Source organism: Netta rufina (genome assembly GCF_964035555.1).
Source record: "Netta rufina genome assembly, chromosome: 1".
NCBI lineage: Eukaryota > Metazoa > Chordata > Aves > Anseriformes > Anatidae > Netta > Netta rufina.
Genome location: NC_140123.1, coordinates 169,089,385 through 169,106,078, shown reverse-complemented (window position 1 = coordinate 169,106,078; position 16,694 = coordinate 169,089,385). Strand labels below are relative to the sequence as shown.

Below are 16,694 nucleotides of genomic sequence, written 5' to 3'. Positions count from 1 at the left end.
CTGTAAATATCCGCTTGGTCAACTCTCTCGTGCTGGTGTTACCCCTTTCTCTTCGTAATAATGAAACAGGGGTCTTTTAAGGGACTCAGAAAACTGTTTACTAACTTGAAGCATCTTTTTGTCTCACTGGAGAACCAAACTGCATGCTAAGCACCCAGAAATTTTATGTACATCCTATCAGGTTGATGCAGCTGACCGGGGTGGTTGTGGACACATCACCTGTGAAGGCTCTTCTGCCTTGGTGGGTTTAGGACTGTTAAGTCTCAGCATTAAGATATTTAGCAAATACCTAAACCTATCTATATTTGATAAGTCTTTACGTTGTGATATCCCTCAGGATTGTCTTTGTAATGTGTTGCTCCTTACAATTTGAGTTGATTTTATTTAATCTAAGATAGGGCGCGCTGGTCTTGCTGCTTGGAGTTGCTTTTCCTGAGGAAGCAGAAATGTCTCATCAGTTTTCAGGAACCTCTGAGTAAATAAGAGTGCCTTTGGGTGATAGTGGGGGTGTGTATCAGTATCAAAGAAGACAATATTGTGAAGTCACTCACTCCTTACCAGGGCCAGGTAAATTAATGTGTCAAGATTTGGGTTTAGCCGTAGATTTCTGTGTGCTTTGAGAACTGTAGGAAAAGACGGAGTCGTTTCATGGTTTTGGGTCTGAATGGGAAATTCAGACTGTCATTTTAGAGATGGATGTCAACAGGTGGACCTTTGTCAGCTCTGTTATCCATTCAGAGAAAAATTCTTGCAATGGCAATTCCATTGATTTTGGCGCTGCAGTGGTGCGTTGGGATCTGAACCCCTCAAAGAGCGCTGCTGCAAGGCCAAAATTTGCCTAAAGCCAGTGAGAAAGTGCTACCCACACTACTGTTTGGAGCTGCCTCGGCACCTTCTCGGGAACCTGGAGATGCTTTATAGTTCCCTGTTACCAGCAGTAATGTTTTCAGATGTTTAAGATAATATTCACTTAATGTTTCTTGAATGAAAATTTGGGATTAGAATAGTGATTGCCTACAGTGGGTATTTTGAAATCTCCTTTTTACTAGGAGAACCACTGGAAGAACAGCTGTAACGTTTTGGGTACCTGTACCTTCCAGGTAACAGACCAAATCTGTGAGACCATACAAGCATGTAACAACAGGAAATTCTGTATTTCCGTTGACACTGTAAATATTTACCTTCACTGGCCCAAACCAGGTAGTTCCCTTTTATATATGTACCTGTCTGACCATGTAGCCATCTGAAGTTCCTTTTATATGCATGTTGATTCTCGCTTGGGGTTATTTTAGCACTGGAAATATGCTCAGTATGGGTATAAAAGGTCATTTTAGTCATCTTCATTGGATGTAAGTGGTCTTCCCATGCAATATTCACCACTCAGGTGAAATCTTCAATGAGTATACACGCCCTGGGTACCGAGGAAGACACGGGTCTGTGCACAGATAGATGGGGAGCTACACGTTACGTTATCTGAGGCGCAATATGAGCAGGGATTAGCAGGGAGATGAGAAGGAGCTGTCAGACCACGCAGGCTAATGCAGAAATTTGAGCAACTTGAAAAATGTTGCTGGCTGTGAGTATCACCAGCCAGAAACTGAATACCTGCTTGGGGTCTGATGACTTTGAGTACCCTGCCCTTACTCCTTGGTGAGCTTTTGGGGGTTGAGATATAGAATCAGGAACCTAATATTATAGAGTTCAAAAAGCACAAATAGAAACCTGTGGGTGCTGCCAGCTCAAAGCTTTTGGAATCTGTGGTCCACAGGGAGGCCTTTCGGTAGAGATAACACAAGAATTTCTGTCATATATGGGTGCTTGTACCTCCCACCCCTTAACCTTGGTCCTACCAAGGTCTTCTGCTAGGGCTGTTGTGTCATCTGCTGGGTGGGAGTGAGCACAGCTGTGGCTGTGAGGTGCCCCAGAGTGAGGCTTATTTCTTTCAGGTCAGCTGGACAGAAAGGTGAATACTTCAGGATAACCTTCCCGGTAATATCTTAAAGCTATTCATGAAAACTTCCCTGCATTATTTTTCTTCATGAAAGTTAGATTTGATTTGATTTTTTCCGAATGGAAAATACTGCTGCGTTTTGGACTTCTGCGTGGAAGGAAAGGTCTTCTTTAACCACTTGAAGAATGAAAAAGAGGAGACGGCTCGTAGAACAAATGTCAAGTATTTCTTTTTTTCCTACTTCATTTTACCTCCACAATAGGAAATTTTAGAAGCCTTTTTTTTGGAATTTTATCTGTTTCTGTCCTCGCCAGGCATGACATGGCTCACGCAGGTGAATTTGCCCGCGAGGCAGTGGAGGCTGTGCTTGGGCAGCTGCCTCCTGCTGAACATCGCAGTGGTGGTGGCTGGTGAGAGGTGAGGCAAGATTACAGCTCCTTTGTGTTTAATGTTTGTTTTCTCTTAACTACCTTTTGTGGAGATGTTTTGAGCCCCTGCCAAAGTTCAGTGTGTTTGAGCGCTTTCTAAATCATTTTTGATTGTTTTAAGCGCGGCTCGTTGGTGTCTGCTCTGCTTCAAGGGCTGCATCCTGAGTTACTCGGAGCGAGCTGGAGCTGCCTTAGAGGAGGAGGAGATGCAGCTGAAACAGTGTGTGAGAGCCTAAGGAAATGTGCTGCAGATAAACACAATGCGAGGCAAGCTCGGGTTTAGTTTGTCACGTGTGGCTAATCACTCATTTTAAATGGTGTTGCGTTGCAGTGTAACAAATAAAATGATGGTGCTCTCTTTACTGTAACCCATTCATATTCTGGGGTAACAAATGTAGGATATTGAGTTTGCTCCAGCCGGTAAGATCACAGGAGATGAAGAGTCTCAGTGACTAGATCTCTCTTGCTTGTGTTTAATTACCTGCAAGGTGGAGGTCTGGCTCACCTACCTGCTCGGGCTCCGTTGTAGTCACTGGGGAGAGGTCACTCCAGAGAGCAATTCCTCCCCAATACTTCCCTCGACTGACTCTAAAGCGAACTTCAGTGTGGCTTTTGAAAGCAGGCTCCTTCACGCAGCTGTCTGCTTGTGAGCTCTCACATTGCTGCCCAAGACCCCATGATGCAGATCCGTGTGGTTTAGCGGGACGCACCAAAGAGCCTCATTACCTAGAGGAACTTTTTCTTTTTTCCCTGCATTAGTACGGACTGGTGGAGAGAGGCTTCTTTGTATGAGGTTTGTTCCTGAAAAGGACCCGAAGTGGCTGGGATTAGGACCACCGATCACTTGAAGGTTTCTCAAGTATGCGAAGCCCAAGCAGCATCAGGTTGTCTGAACGTGAGGGAAGATGCTGAAATAGGTTAATCTTCTGACTGTAGCAACAGCAAACCAACGCTGAAAATAATGAAACTGTAAGTCAGTCCAGGCTAATGAGTGCAAGGCCAGTGACTAATGAGTATGCGACTACAGAGGAAATATCTTCCAGAGTAATTCTCCTACAGGGAAAAGCGCAGGCATCCTTCTCCATTATGTATAATGCAGATATTGCACTGCCCGATCGCGAGTGGAAACAGGCTCTGTGTTCTCAGCGTGGCGGAGAGGAAACGTTACGCAAAAATGATGTGTATATGGTCATGTTATTTCAGTATAAACACTGTTTTGACATTTTTACTGGGATTTGTATGTTCAGTATTGACAGGGTTTCATTATTTAAATAATTCGTTTTGTCCTTACTGCATGCAAGGGCTTAACATCAGAGGCACCTTTGTGCTGGCTTTGCTTAGGAATGCGTGAAGTATTTTCCTGTTTTGCTGGCAGGTGATGGCTTTGGGTTTTCTTGTTTTGCGTGTGTTTTTGTTGTTTTGTTTGGGTTGCTGAACTAGGATTGGGTGGTACGGAGGCAGATGTTCCAAGTTACATTGTCTGGAAGTCAGAGTGGGACTGGGTCGATACAGATGGGGTATGGTATTTCTGAAAGGAAATAGAAGAGAGTCAGGCACATGGGTAAGACTGTGGAAGAACTAACCCTGTGTTGTGGGTTGCATTTGGCTGTGCAGGTACCTGAGCGTGGCCCAGGCTGCTCACAGAGGCTGTGGGGTCTCCTCCTTGGGGATCTTCAAAACCCACCTGGACGTGGCCCTGGGCAGCCTGCTCGGGGTGGCCCTGCTTGAGCAGGGGTTGGGCCTGGTGGGCTCCAGAGGGCCCTGCCAGCCTCAGCCCTTCCACAATTCTGTGAAAACCATGGTATAAATACCTCATTGTGAAACCCTGGGGACTGCATCCCGGTGAAGGTTTCGTGTTTGTCTTATTGAGTCGAGCAGAGCGTGTGGTGCGCAGCGAGCCGTCCGGCTCCACGCTGGGCTGGTGAGGGGCAGGAGGAAGCAGACACCATTCCGGGCTGTGCTGTGATAAAAGATGGGAGGAGCTCACGTGGAGTATTGTACTTACAGAAGTACAGTAACCACTAAAAGCACCAGAGAGGAACACGGGTCTAGAAGAGAGGGCCCAGAAGATGAGAGAAGAACTCAAGCTGTTTTCCTCAGGGAGCGAGAGCACAAAGGAGGGACTGTGCCTCCAGAGTAAAAAGGGAAAGGGAGAGGAAAAGCTGCTCTCTGCCCTCAGGGAAGAGATAAGATCGTCATGATGTTTGTACAAAGGGGTTTTAGAAGGTCGGGGGGGGGGGAGCTGTGGTGAGAGCAGAATGGGTTCCCCCGGGAGGTCGTGTGAGGTCTCTAGTAGGACTGGGAGCTGCTGGTTTTTACCCGGTAGATACCGGCTCCTACCTGCTGCAGAAGTCAAAGCTTGGTAGGAACCAAAACCTGCTGGTTGTCATCTCCAGGAGACGGCAGCTGCCAGCCCCTCTGGAGTATCAGGTCTGTCTTTGAGGGGCAGAATTTCTCATCCTGCACAAATTCCTCATTACCGAGGTAACATCTAGTTTGGGAAAGACGAATACAGCTTGTTGCACAGCCTTTGGGCCACAAGGCTTCTCATTTCTCACGAGAGGTGGAGAACAAAAGCCCTGAAATGGGGTGGAAGTAGTGATTCTGACCAGAATTCCTGTGCGTATCTCAAACAGGCCAATATTTGTGTTAGCAAGATGCAGTCTCAATATAACATCACATACATACGTAACAAAATGAGGGCAGTTTCTCATTCAGAATGTATTCCTTTTGTTTTTAATGGAGCTCTCTGAAGACGTATTTTGGTACTTGAATATGGGCTTTCTTAATTGCCATCCCTGGCAGGGCAAGGCTGGAGCGTTACCGAATTTCATCAGTGCTGTTTTATTCAGTCTGTGTTGCAGTGACATGAGGCATCTCCCTCACACTGGAGCTGGACATGGAGCTGCTTTGGTGTCCTTGGCTGATGCTGTTCAGAGACCAGAGGGAGAAGCTGAAGCTCAGCTACCTCTGGCGCTGCCTGGAGAGGCTTTGCAGCCCAAGTCCCTTCTCTCCTTCAAGGGAAATGTGTTGATATTTGATACTCTGTTCACTGATTGCATCCTAAAAGCAGCTGTTTATGCTGTGACTGAACTTCTAATAGTCTTGGAGACTTAAAGCTTGATGTCTCCCAGTGCTGGGCCTCCCCCACCAGCCTCAGCTCCTGGAATAGCACTCCACGCTGAGGACTCCTGTGATGTGGTTTTTCTCTGATGCCGTTGTTTATTTCCCCTACCAGCTACAGCCAGAGCACGCTGGTTCTGAAGATCCCAAAAGGTCAAAGTCTCCAGTTTTGGGTTTTGTTTTCTGGTTATCTCTGAAAACCGTAGAGGCAGGAATCTGTACTTGCTCCCGTGCTGTCTCAGGGTGGCTTGGGAACATGTCTGTATTTCTTATAGGGAGGCAAAATTGCCTTTAAGGTGTGTAACAGAAAGCGTCAGCCAGCATTCAGGTGTAGCTGGGGTTAACAAAGAAAGATATGCATGGTTAAAAATAATTTGGGGAGTGTTTGTGATGTCTTATGTGGTTTTCTGTAGTGTTTTTAGATTCATTTGCCTTTACGGGATCAAGGAATCTGAGCCTTTCTGCTTTGACAAAGGACACGTAGATACGTTAGGTCTCTGTAGTCATTTAGTTCATGCTGTGAACGTGATTTTTTTTTTTTTAAAAAAAAAAAAAGCTTACTGCTGATTCATTTTTCCCTTAAGACTCTACTATTAATACTATTAATTAATAGTATTAATGCTATTAAATTCATTTTAAAAGTGAAGTTTTGGTGGTTAATGACTCACTTTAGTACGTGTGATTATTGCTTTTTAATGCATTTACATTTTGCTTTAAAACTATTTAGAAATCTTTTATTTTAAGCTTATTATTTTAAGCTTGAATTGTTTTCAGTGTGTTAAGTGTTTTAAAATGGATTAGTTTTTCAGAATATGGAACAATAAGAATTGTATGAAGTTTAGAAGGCAACAATGTATTTTTACTAATAATGTTTTATTAATCTACTTCATTTACAGGAAGCGTTCACCGGTCAAAATTTGCTTACCTCAGCAGAGACAAAAAATTAATGGGCAAAAGTGCAGTCTGTAGGTAGGTAGCTATTTTTAGTGCACTTAAGGCTCCTCAAGGAGAATCCTTTCAAAGGGAGTGGGATAGCCATCGGAACATAACATTTTGCTCTTTAAAATACTCAGGCGGTGGATTGAACGAGGAGGTGTTGAAGGAAGTAACTTGGAAGTGTATTAAAAAGTGTAACACCTTTATAATGAGATTTTATTTAAGTAGTGGAATGATGTATGCGTGTGAGAGAGGAATTGAAACAAATGTGTTTACTTTTCATATGTGCTTTTAAAAAATGCTACAAATACTTTACTTTAGATTTACAAAGTGCTCTTTCTGACAGTTTTTCCAAACTTGAATGTGACTTTACAAAGGTAAGAAGGGATTGGGCATGGACATCTCTATTTTAGTGGCTGTCGGTGTCTTGCTACATTTAACGCATCAAAGTTCAGTGCAATTGCAGTTAACACTTCAGTAAATTCTCTTCTTTTGTAGTATTCTGTAATCATAATAAAAATGAGCCAAGGTGGCGTGTTTGTAACTTTGCAGTGGTAGCATTGTACAGTGGGTAGGGGAGTTCCCCACTTTGGCATATGGATCACAACTGGATTTTATTTATTTATTTAAAAAAAAGAAAGCTCCTTGTGTAAGGTTTTCATATGAATATAGTATGCTCTGTAAATAGATGTTTTTTGGAATCCCTAGTGTTCCTTCAGTTGAAATGGAAAAGACTAAAAAAAAAAAAAATAATAATCCCAGAAACCAATTTTTAGTTGTTTATCCCGAAATGTATGTTACCAGCATAGGCTATTTTGGGATAGAATTGCATTGAATTCAGTACGTATGTCTGTGGAGATGGGAAGGTCAGCCTCACAACTTTTTTTGTTGTCTCTTGAGATCACTGAATTCAAAAGTCAGTGCTTTCAGTTTGTTATTGGAAGTCACGAATCAGGATATGCTGTATGGTGTGACCTGTTCTCATGTTTATGACCTAAAAAGTAGAGAAGGCAGGAACTACCATTTCTAAGGAGGTGTTGTGCCATGCAAAAAGTAGAATTTGTTGAGTAGCTCTGGGTTGGGAAAGAATTTCAGCAGATTGCAAGCTAATTAGAGCCTACAGTTTATTGGGAATAAAAAAAAAAAAATGAACATGGTATAAAGATACAAAGCTGAAAACGTATGAGTTAGCTTCTGGGTTTTGCCAAATACCGAGTGAAAGGAGCACGGGCACGTTCCCAGTGACATGTCATGACAAGTTTAAGACTCATTAAAATAAGATGAGCGTAGAAGAGTCAGTAAACCTCAAGAACAGCTTGTTTTTGTGATTACTTTGTTTTACATTTTGGCACATGCGTGTTTGAATTTAATGCTGTACCGCGGAAAGTCCCAGAAGTCATTTTGAGGAGTGTGTTTTGTTTTTTTCCCTTCCATTTGCCGTGGGTTGTTTGTTATGCTCAGCTAGCCTTCAGTTCGGGGATTTGAATTTGGCCACGGGCTCCCCTCCTGCGTGCTCCAAGCCTTTGTCCCAGCATTACAAACGGGTTGGGAAAAAGCTATGCTTGGCCCAGGTTGGTTTCTTGTGCCTTGGAATAGTTTATCAGTGTGTTGTTTGTGCTTCCGAGGCACTCTCTGGGTTGTTTTGCCTTTCCTAAAGCCGAGCTGGGATGTGTAGTTTGCCTCCCCAGCAGAGAGCATGCCTGTTAACAAGTAGTTTCTGCGACTTGCTTGAAAAAAGCTGGGGCTGGAGCAGCTGTGGTGTGGGATTACAGTTCCATGTCCAGGTGAGGGCTCCGTTTTGTGAGCCAACATTTGAAGCACAACAGAGCGTGCAGGTTGGTAACCAGGAGCATGGAAATTGTAGTTCAAGGTACCCGTGGTATCAGGAAGACGAGACCCATCCTGACTTGTCTTCCTTATCACGACAGTTCATTAGGTGACTTGCCCTGTTTATGAATTTACTTGCTCTGAATCCAGCAATAGAGTCACTTCTTCTAGTCAGAAGCTGTTGAGATGGATACAGGGCATGGGGATTAAGGACTGGTAGAGCTTGTGCGCTCCTCCTCATGTGATTCAGGAGTGGCTGCTCAGCCCTACTTATTTAAATTTGGGCTAGATCTGATGCTTTATGAAGTAGTACCAGACAGACCTGTTTTGAAATACGGGATTCGTAGATGGAAAGTCATTAATTCACGGCGTGTAATCTTCAGCTCTCGTCTTTCCGTAGTGTTAACATGATTTCGTCTTGTAAAAGAAACCTGCTTTGGTTGTGTGCTCTTTTCTTTCTGTTCTCTTTTCCAGCCTAATGTATTGATGACAAGGGCTTTTACAGAATCCTCTCATAGAAGGCTGTATACAATGTATGTTTTTTTTCCCTTAGAAGTAGGTATTTTAGAGCAGAACTTAAAACAGAGGGATGCTTTTTATGAGAATGTTTTCAAACGTGGATTTTTGTTTGAATTAAGTCATTGAGAACAAATCTACACCGTTTTGAAGAACGAGGTAGTTACAATTCAGAGACACTGATTTAGGGGATATAATAGTCCATATGAATACATGCTGGGGTAGGGAGAGAAACTGTAAAATTCAACTTTCACATAAGGGACAAGACCTATTATAACAGTAGTTTTTTAAAGAAAGGCACTGGAGAACGTGGAGTGCTGTACGAGGAGCTGTTCTCATAGAGACAACAGCACACCTGCTCATCTCTTGATCAGAAGAAATTAGCAAGTATCATCAGTACAGAGCGATAGATCAGATAAGAAATGCTAGAAGTCACTAACGTCCTAAAGGAACTCATTACTTTTCTGAATTTTTAAGTTAAACCCCGTCTTTTCTCCCCTTGAAATCTGTTGGATCAATTTAAGAAGTTTTTTCAAATCTCAATTATTTAGAGGCATCAGAACTGTGGAAAGAAGGCTGTTAAATTGGAAAACAGTGGTAAAAGGAGGAAAACAAGGGACCAAGGCTGCACTTCATACCCCAAAAGTAAAAAGCTTAAGCAGCTTCATTTCAGTCTTTCGTCAATTAATTTGACTATAGACTTCACAAGAAGTCCAGAAAAGTGAATGCTTAGGGGATACAGAGAGCTCTTTTAGAGTTCAGAGCCACAACGTACTAAAAATCTGTTGGATTAATTTGTTCCAAAGTAACCCATGAAGTAGAAGCTTTCAACTTAAAAGAAAATATTCAGTCCTTCAGGTTTTTTTCTGCTTAACTAGGCCTATGTCCAAACCAGCTATCAAAGCATTTAATCTAAAATTTAGCAAATTTATCTCCTTAAAAAACAGAAAAACAAGCCACAGACCTTCAAGCCGTGTCTTTCTTCTCTGTATGTTCTTCGTGGCTTGCTGACAGATTCTGTTCCTTTAGGACTATTTTCTCTTAGCAGGCTTATTTTAGTACCTGCAGCACAAATTAGCTGGCACTGGTCAATATTTTGAGTTCTTCCAGTTGCAATTTTAGATTGAGGGTTTGAACTTTATTGAGAAGCGTGAAGGCTCACAGCTAAGATCTTTTAGGATCCTCTATAGACTGTTGCTGCCCTTTTCCCATGCGGGGGCACTTGGACAGGTAAGGAAAAGGAGACGTGAGGGTGCTGCAGGGCAGTTTGTGCCCTGTGGAGTGAAAGCAGCGGCTGAAGCGAGAGCCACCAGCGGCTCCCCTCCTGCTCCTGTCCCAGAGATCCTCGTGCCAGCCACAGGTTGGACAGGACGTGTAGCAAACCCTGTGTGGATTTGTGTATCAATATTTCACTGTAGCAGATCACGGTTATGCATTTGTTACCCGCCCAGCTGACTTGCTATCACTTAACGGCTGATTTTGGAACACCCTGAGCAACATTCCTATCCTCAGACAGCACTTCTGAGTCTGAAGTTTGCTGCTTTCGACCAACCATCAGTAACAAATCTGTTCTTCCTCCTTCTGCTTTCAAAGCTTTCATCAGGTATTCAGTTGAGTGAGTCATCTGGACTTTTCTTTGCAGTTGTTTAACAAAATTCTGACCGGTGCATTAGAAGCAGTGAGATCTGAAGTGTTGTTCCTTCCAGGAATCGCCGAATTTGGAGACAAAGAGTTTGCCTGCAACAGGATTTGCTTGAGAATTGTATAAATTCAGTTTCCAAGAAATTGTTTGACTTTTTTTTTCCTGCCTTTTACTTAAATGTGGGTGATCCAGCAATCTTGCTATTTTTTTCCCCTGTTAATAAGCTTTAGGCTTTGATGTAACATGTATATCCAGAGAATACAAGGATTTTTTTTTTTAAGCTATTTTATTCTTACCCGTATACATTAAAAGTAGTGTTGTTTCTAAATTAGCTTTTTGAAGATAAACGCTGTGCAGCAAGAACAGAGCTAGAAAACCACTTTGTTTATGATCAGGTCTTGGCAGTTGTAAATCCTGCACAGTGCTTCTCTGTAGGCTGTTTATGTATGCTGCCTCCAGGAACATTTTCTGTTGTAGCAGTGAGCGTTTTGATGACTTCCTTTTCAAAAAGGGGGGAAGGGTTAAGAAAAGTGGCAAAGAATACACTTCATTAACTGTACAGTACCAAAGTGTGACACCACGGAGATTCAGAAACAAAGTTTTAAAAATGATGACAGCAGCAAAGGGGATGAAAAGCAGAATGCTCCCGTATTTGTGAATGCTTTTTTGCCGCCTCTAGATCTTGGGAGCTAATTATTGTACACTCCCTGTTGTTGAAAGGAGCTGTATTATGTGGGTGATGTTTTGTTTAATTTAAAAATAGTTACGTTACCAATTCATGTAACTTGTAAGTGCCTCCAGTTATCCAGCATATAGATTCCTGATGAAATATATCACCTTTTGTGTTTTTACTAGCCTGATGCTCGGAGGAGATATATTGTTGCCTTTGAAGTATTAATTTGGATTTTGAGTGCAAATCTTAATTTCTTTTTTGTATTTAATACATGGGTATATTGGATGGAGTTCTCTGGAATTATTTTACAGTCTGAGATGTGTCAAATAAATTACTCGTTCTCCACCCAGTTATCTTTCCTTAACAAGATTTAATGCTGGAGCTGTGTCTCTTTTTAAAAGCAAAACTTTTAAGATTCCTGCTTCAACACTGCAGGGGGGGGGGAAGGATTGGGTCATTTAAGAAGTAGAAATGTCTTCCAGGATTTGGCTGACCCTGAGAAGACTTGAAAGAATTTGGCATCAGATTCTGGTGTCATAATTTAAATTCTTGCATTTTCCCCCTTCTGCAATACTGGGAAAATGGGTTGAGACTAAAAATGATTTGAGTGCTTTGCTATTGCAACTCTAGATGAAAGTGTAATATTGCTGGCCAGGAATAAGGTTTGAATTTTATGAAACCAGATGTAGAAAAACTGAAAGTCAAGGGCTTGCTTTTGCAAACAGTTCACCGAAGACAAAACTTTCATTGTGAGCAAGACTATACATCCGAGTAGAAGGCCGAATAGTCCTATTTTCAAGAAAGCTTTTTTTTTTTTTCCTTTAATGAGAGCAGAATAGCAGAAAGTGCTGTATTGCTGCTGTTTTTACCATGCTGTTGAGACACTGAACATTGCCATCTTGTCCTAGTGCTCGAAGTACGTGCGGCAGTGCTTGCAGAGACGCTGGGAGGAAGGTACGAGATGCAGGGGACATCCCATGTCTGGGACTTGGGCCAGGTCTAAGCAGCATTGGCAGCCTGAGCTCAGGCTGCCAATTTAGGGTAGCTCTGTTTTAAAATGTTGTGGCATCAAGTCTGTCACTCCAAAGGAGAATTGCTTGAGAATGAAAAATGACACGTTATTTCGGGTTTTGGTATTTTGAACGCTTCACAGTGCACGCCGAGCCAAAGTTTTATAGGATGGCAGTCTGACTGAAGTCCACCTGCTTAAATGAGGGAGCGCAACAGCTAATTAATTCATTTCTCGACAGCCTTAATGGTGAACAGGGTGATTGAATAGGTTTAAATTAAACACGTGGAAGATCAGTAAATGCATCTATCACGCCTTTCTACTCAACTACTTTCTTAATTTTACTTGGTGCTTGTATTTGGTTTGCCTTGCTAGGGATCTCACTGAGTCTGTAATTTTTCTCTCCCAGCATGGAACGGTATCCAACTCTGCAAATTCTTTCTGAAAAGCATTTAATGCTTTAAAAAAAAATATATTAAAAAAAATCAGTGCACAACTGCAGTTCAGCAAGTTAAAGTGTAAAACAAGTCTACTACTTTTTCACTATCTTTAAAATAAATTCAGTAATTCTTTTAATTTTGAAGACTGCTTGTGTCCTTGTTCTTTAGATACGGTGTAAAAACATCGGAGTTGTTTTGTGATACTTTACTTTATGGCTGAACCCTGCACAGTTGTAATCACAACACAGCCTGGCTTTGTAGTCAGGAGGTTACAAGAAACAGGCCCTGGAGTATTTTAAGAAACGTGCTTCCTAAAGCAACTTAATGCTTTCGTTTAAAAATAAAATAAAATACCCCTATCCTTTGGTTAACTTTGCATTTTTGGGTTTCCCCTGAAAAGTCACAGACTCCCTGAGGTATATTTTAGGAGGATGTGCTAAAAAGGCGTACATGCATTTAACTTTAACCTGCCTGTGCTCTTGGGAAACGTGCCTGCCTTTGCAGAGTGCGCCTTTATTGTGCCTGCGGTGTCTGGAGAAGGAGAGTCACTGAGAAGCAAGTATGCTGCCAGGAAGCTGTGGCAGCTCGTAAATATTTTTCCTTCAAAAATTCAATATATTAAACATTCTTAGTGTTTTGAATTTTCCAGTTGTATTTTAAGGTAAGACAAGATGTTTGATGTGTTCTGTGTGCAGAGTGATTTTCTCTGGCCAGAATATTCCGAGTTATTTCTCTGATGACCAGACCAAAAGAAACACTTTCCTAAAATTGGATATAAAATAAAAACAGTGGCATTACCTCTTTCTTGACAATGCTTCAAAAAGGTGGTCTGCAGCTTACTTTAATGCTGTATGTGTGAATGTACTGCTAGATATACCTTAAAAATTAGCTGTGCTCTCTTTCAGTTGTCTTGTATATATTGTGATCCCTGAACTATGACAATGAAACTTTTTTTTTCCTGGCAAAAGCTAGAGTGATAATGGGCCTAGTTCTGAATTAGTGCATGTCAGCAAACTCCATCCAACTAATAAAAGGAGAAAAAAAGCATTATTGCTGATACTCCACTAACCATGATCTACATCTTACTATATAGTACTATAACTGTAGGAAATATTTAGGGAGCTAGGACTTACGTCAAATACAATGCTTAAACTTGAAAGCTTTGGCTGTGTCCAGGAAGTAATAGGTAGGCAGTACTGCTTTTTTTTTTTTTTTTTTTTTTTTTAAGTTAGAAAGCAGATAAAAAGTCAAAAGTTCCTGTTCATTAATCTTTTATTCTTCTCCCACAGTAGAAGATATCGATGTTTCTGTGACATAATATATCTTAAGGATATGACCCAATTTTGAATTACTTTAAAGTCTGTTTTTTTTCCTCTGTTTGTAAGCTTTACCTCTTTGATATATAATGCAAAAGTTTTTAAATAGTAAATGAACTAACAAAAGATAGTGGCCAGTGAGCAGTTAGACTACCTAATAATAGTTATTGTAAGATACATAACTTAATAAATCTTAATATATTACAGAAGCTGTAATATACTGGTTTAGAAAGCTTTGTTTTTGGCTTCAGCTGAGTAGGGTATGTAGAAACTGTTAAGAAATACTGCTGGAAGCGTATGACTTTACAGTAGTGACTGTACAGAGAAAGCTGGCAGATGAGATGATAGCTGCTTGGCTCAGATGTGATGCAAGAGACCACATCAGGATATTAAGAGAAAGGGGAAGAACATTTTCCCAGTGGCACGGAGCGGGTGCTTACTGACAGGCATATCAGTGCTGTCCTCCTAACCTCTGAGTCGCTTCTCAGCTCAGCTGTGGTATCAGCAACCATCTTCCCTTGGCTGTGAGCCACAGCTGACGTGAGTTTCCTCCTCGTCCCCTCTCCTCTCCACACTCCTCTGCCCTGCCAGTGCTGTTGCTGCTGGTCTCCTTCACTGTTTGTCCCCTGGATGCCTCCAACACTTCTGAGTGTTGTTTTTCCTCTCTGCTCACCACCGACTTTCTCTTCGGAAAGTTTCTAATTTTGCAAATAGAAGAAATGTAGAAGTTTTTTTGAAGCAGTGGGTTATAGTTCACATGTGAATTAAAGAGTTTTTAGTTGCACAGAACTAGCAAGGTGTTAGGCTGTTGGTACACAAACTTATTTGTAAGGTGTGCAGCTTTTACTTGAGGTTATCTTATTTTAACCGTCTTACTATTTTAGAGGCTTAAGTGTGTGTTTGTGTGTGTGTGTGTATATATATATATATATTTAATTAGTTATAATGTCACCCTTGGCTGGTATGTAAATAAATGTAAATATGTTTAAAAGGGAGGTATAATGAAGCTGACATTAATTTGTGGAGTACCACACAGCTATCTGTTTTGAAGCACTGAAAAGTGGACCACTTATTTGCAGTGAAGCTGGCAATCAAGTAGATATCTGTCTTCTGCATGGGCAAATGGCTTTTCTTGCCCTCAGTAAGTTGTACTTGTAGACGCCGGCTTCCAGGACATCGATGGACTCTTGCGAAGGGTATCGGCTGGTAACATACTGCTTGGAGTGGGCATAATACTGAAAAAGGTTAGCATCTTCTTTCGGTATAAAATTAGTGTTGCATATTAGTCCTGCAAGGCTTTCATTACAGCTTTTTGGGGACTCAGTCTAATAAGGTGCAACGTAGAAACCTTTCAATGAAACCTTCATACCATTTCTGTAGTACTGGGAGCAGTTATCTGTGCTTCCCAAGTGGAACCTTAGTGAGAGCAATTGGCCAACTTGGACTGGGTTAGCACCCGGGTCGTTTTCTGGGTTAAGCTCTTAGACCATGTCTGCGTCATCTGAGTTATCTGTTTGTAGAAAAAGGTATTGGCTGGCTAGAGTGACACTAAACTTCAGAGATGGTAAAGTGTTTGTGTTGGTACTGAGGCTGTAACTGTTACAGAAGACATTCTGTACAGGTGGGGTCTCTTTATGTTGAAGCAGACGTCCAACCTAAGATGTTAGAATTCAGACCTGGCTTGCTGCGTATCTCACTGTTCCTTGACCTGCTTAATTCTAGTTACAGGAGTGCCTTTGTCCCTTGAGTTTTTTTTCTTCTTCATGCCCATATGCAGACCACGGAACACGTACTGGTTAAGTGTTTGTCCTGTTGCAGTGCATCCTGGCAGAGGAGGAATACAGTAACAAGAGAACTGTTACTATGGGTACTTCAGCAGTGGGCTGGCATTTCCCTGTTGAAATATCCTGTTTTCAGTTGCTTATGCAAATTTCATTTTTTTTCATGCTGAGATGTCTTTGTTCCCAACACCTCCTTTGCCTCCTTGTCTTGCACCACCTCCCTCTTTGAGCTTTCAGCTGATATTACATAAATTATTGTATAAGTAGTTCTAACACTAATTTCATTTCATGAGAAAGCAGTGTGCCATGTCAGCCAGGTGGCCAAACTGCATGTTGGGATGCTTTAACAACAGCAGAGCTAGTCAGAAGGGGTGACTCTTCTGCTGTGTTTAGCGTTGATGTGGTCTTACCTTAAATGCTGTGTGCCCTCCTGGGCTCCAGAATATAAAAAGGATGTTAAGGTGCTTGAAATCATCCAGAGGAGGATGACAAAGCAGGACTGGCAGCCCTGAGGAGGGCAAGCAGGGAGTGAGGTGCCGGCTTCTGCTCCCTGGGACACGTGGGGATGGCCCAGAGCTGCACCGGGGGGGCTTCAGACAACATATAAGGAAAATTTCTTTAATGTGAGGGTGGCCAAACACTGGAACAGGCTTCCTAACAGGGTGGTTGATGCCCTGTGCCTGCCAGTGTTCAAGGGGCGTTTGGACAGTGCCCTCAGTCACAGAGTGGTCCGGGTTGGAAGGGACCTGTGCAGATCATCTGGCCCAACCCAGGGGAGCACCTAAAGCACGTTGTGCAGAACGGCATCCAGGTGGGTTTTGAATACGTCCAGAGAAGAAGACTCCACAACCTCCCAGAGCAACCTGTGCCAGTGCTCTGTCACCCCCACAGTAAAGAAGTGCCCCCTCATATCCAGTCAGAACCTCCTATGGTTCAGGTTGTGCCCTTTGCTTCAGTAATGCGCTTTAACTTTTGGCTAGGCCCTATGTGGTCAGACAGTTGGACCGGATGATCTCTGAAGGTTCCTTCCAACTCAACTTGTCTATTCGTAG

At 42.2% G+C, this 16,694-nt stretch overlaps 1 protein-coding gene across 2 annotated transcripts in view; it reads left to right on the top strand.

Annotated features, from left to right (window-relative positions):
• The window catches only part of CNOT2 (CCR4-NOT transcription complex subunit 2), an 85,179-nt gene that overhangs the window by 22,249 nt on the left and 46,236 nt on the right, over nt 1–16,694 (top strand). Inside the window, exon 2 of one of the 2 annotated variants that reach the window (XM_084305414.1) lies at nt 6,399–6,471. The exons of the other annotated variant lie outside the window; for it this stretch is intronic. The gene's annotated coding sequence lies outside the window, so the exon portion shown is untranslated. The remainder of the gene's footprint in view (nt 1–6,398; nt 6,472–16,694) is intronic. 2 annotated transcript variants of the gene reach the window in all.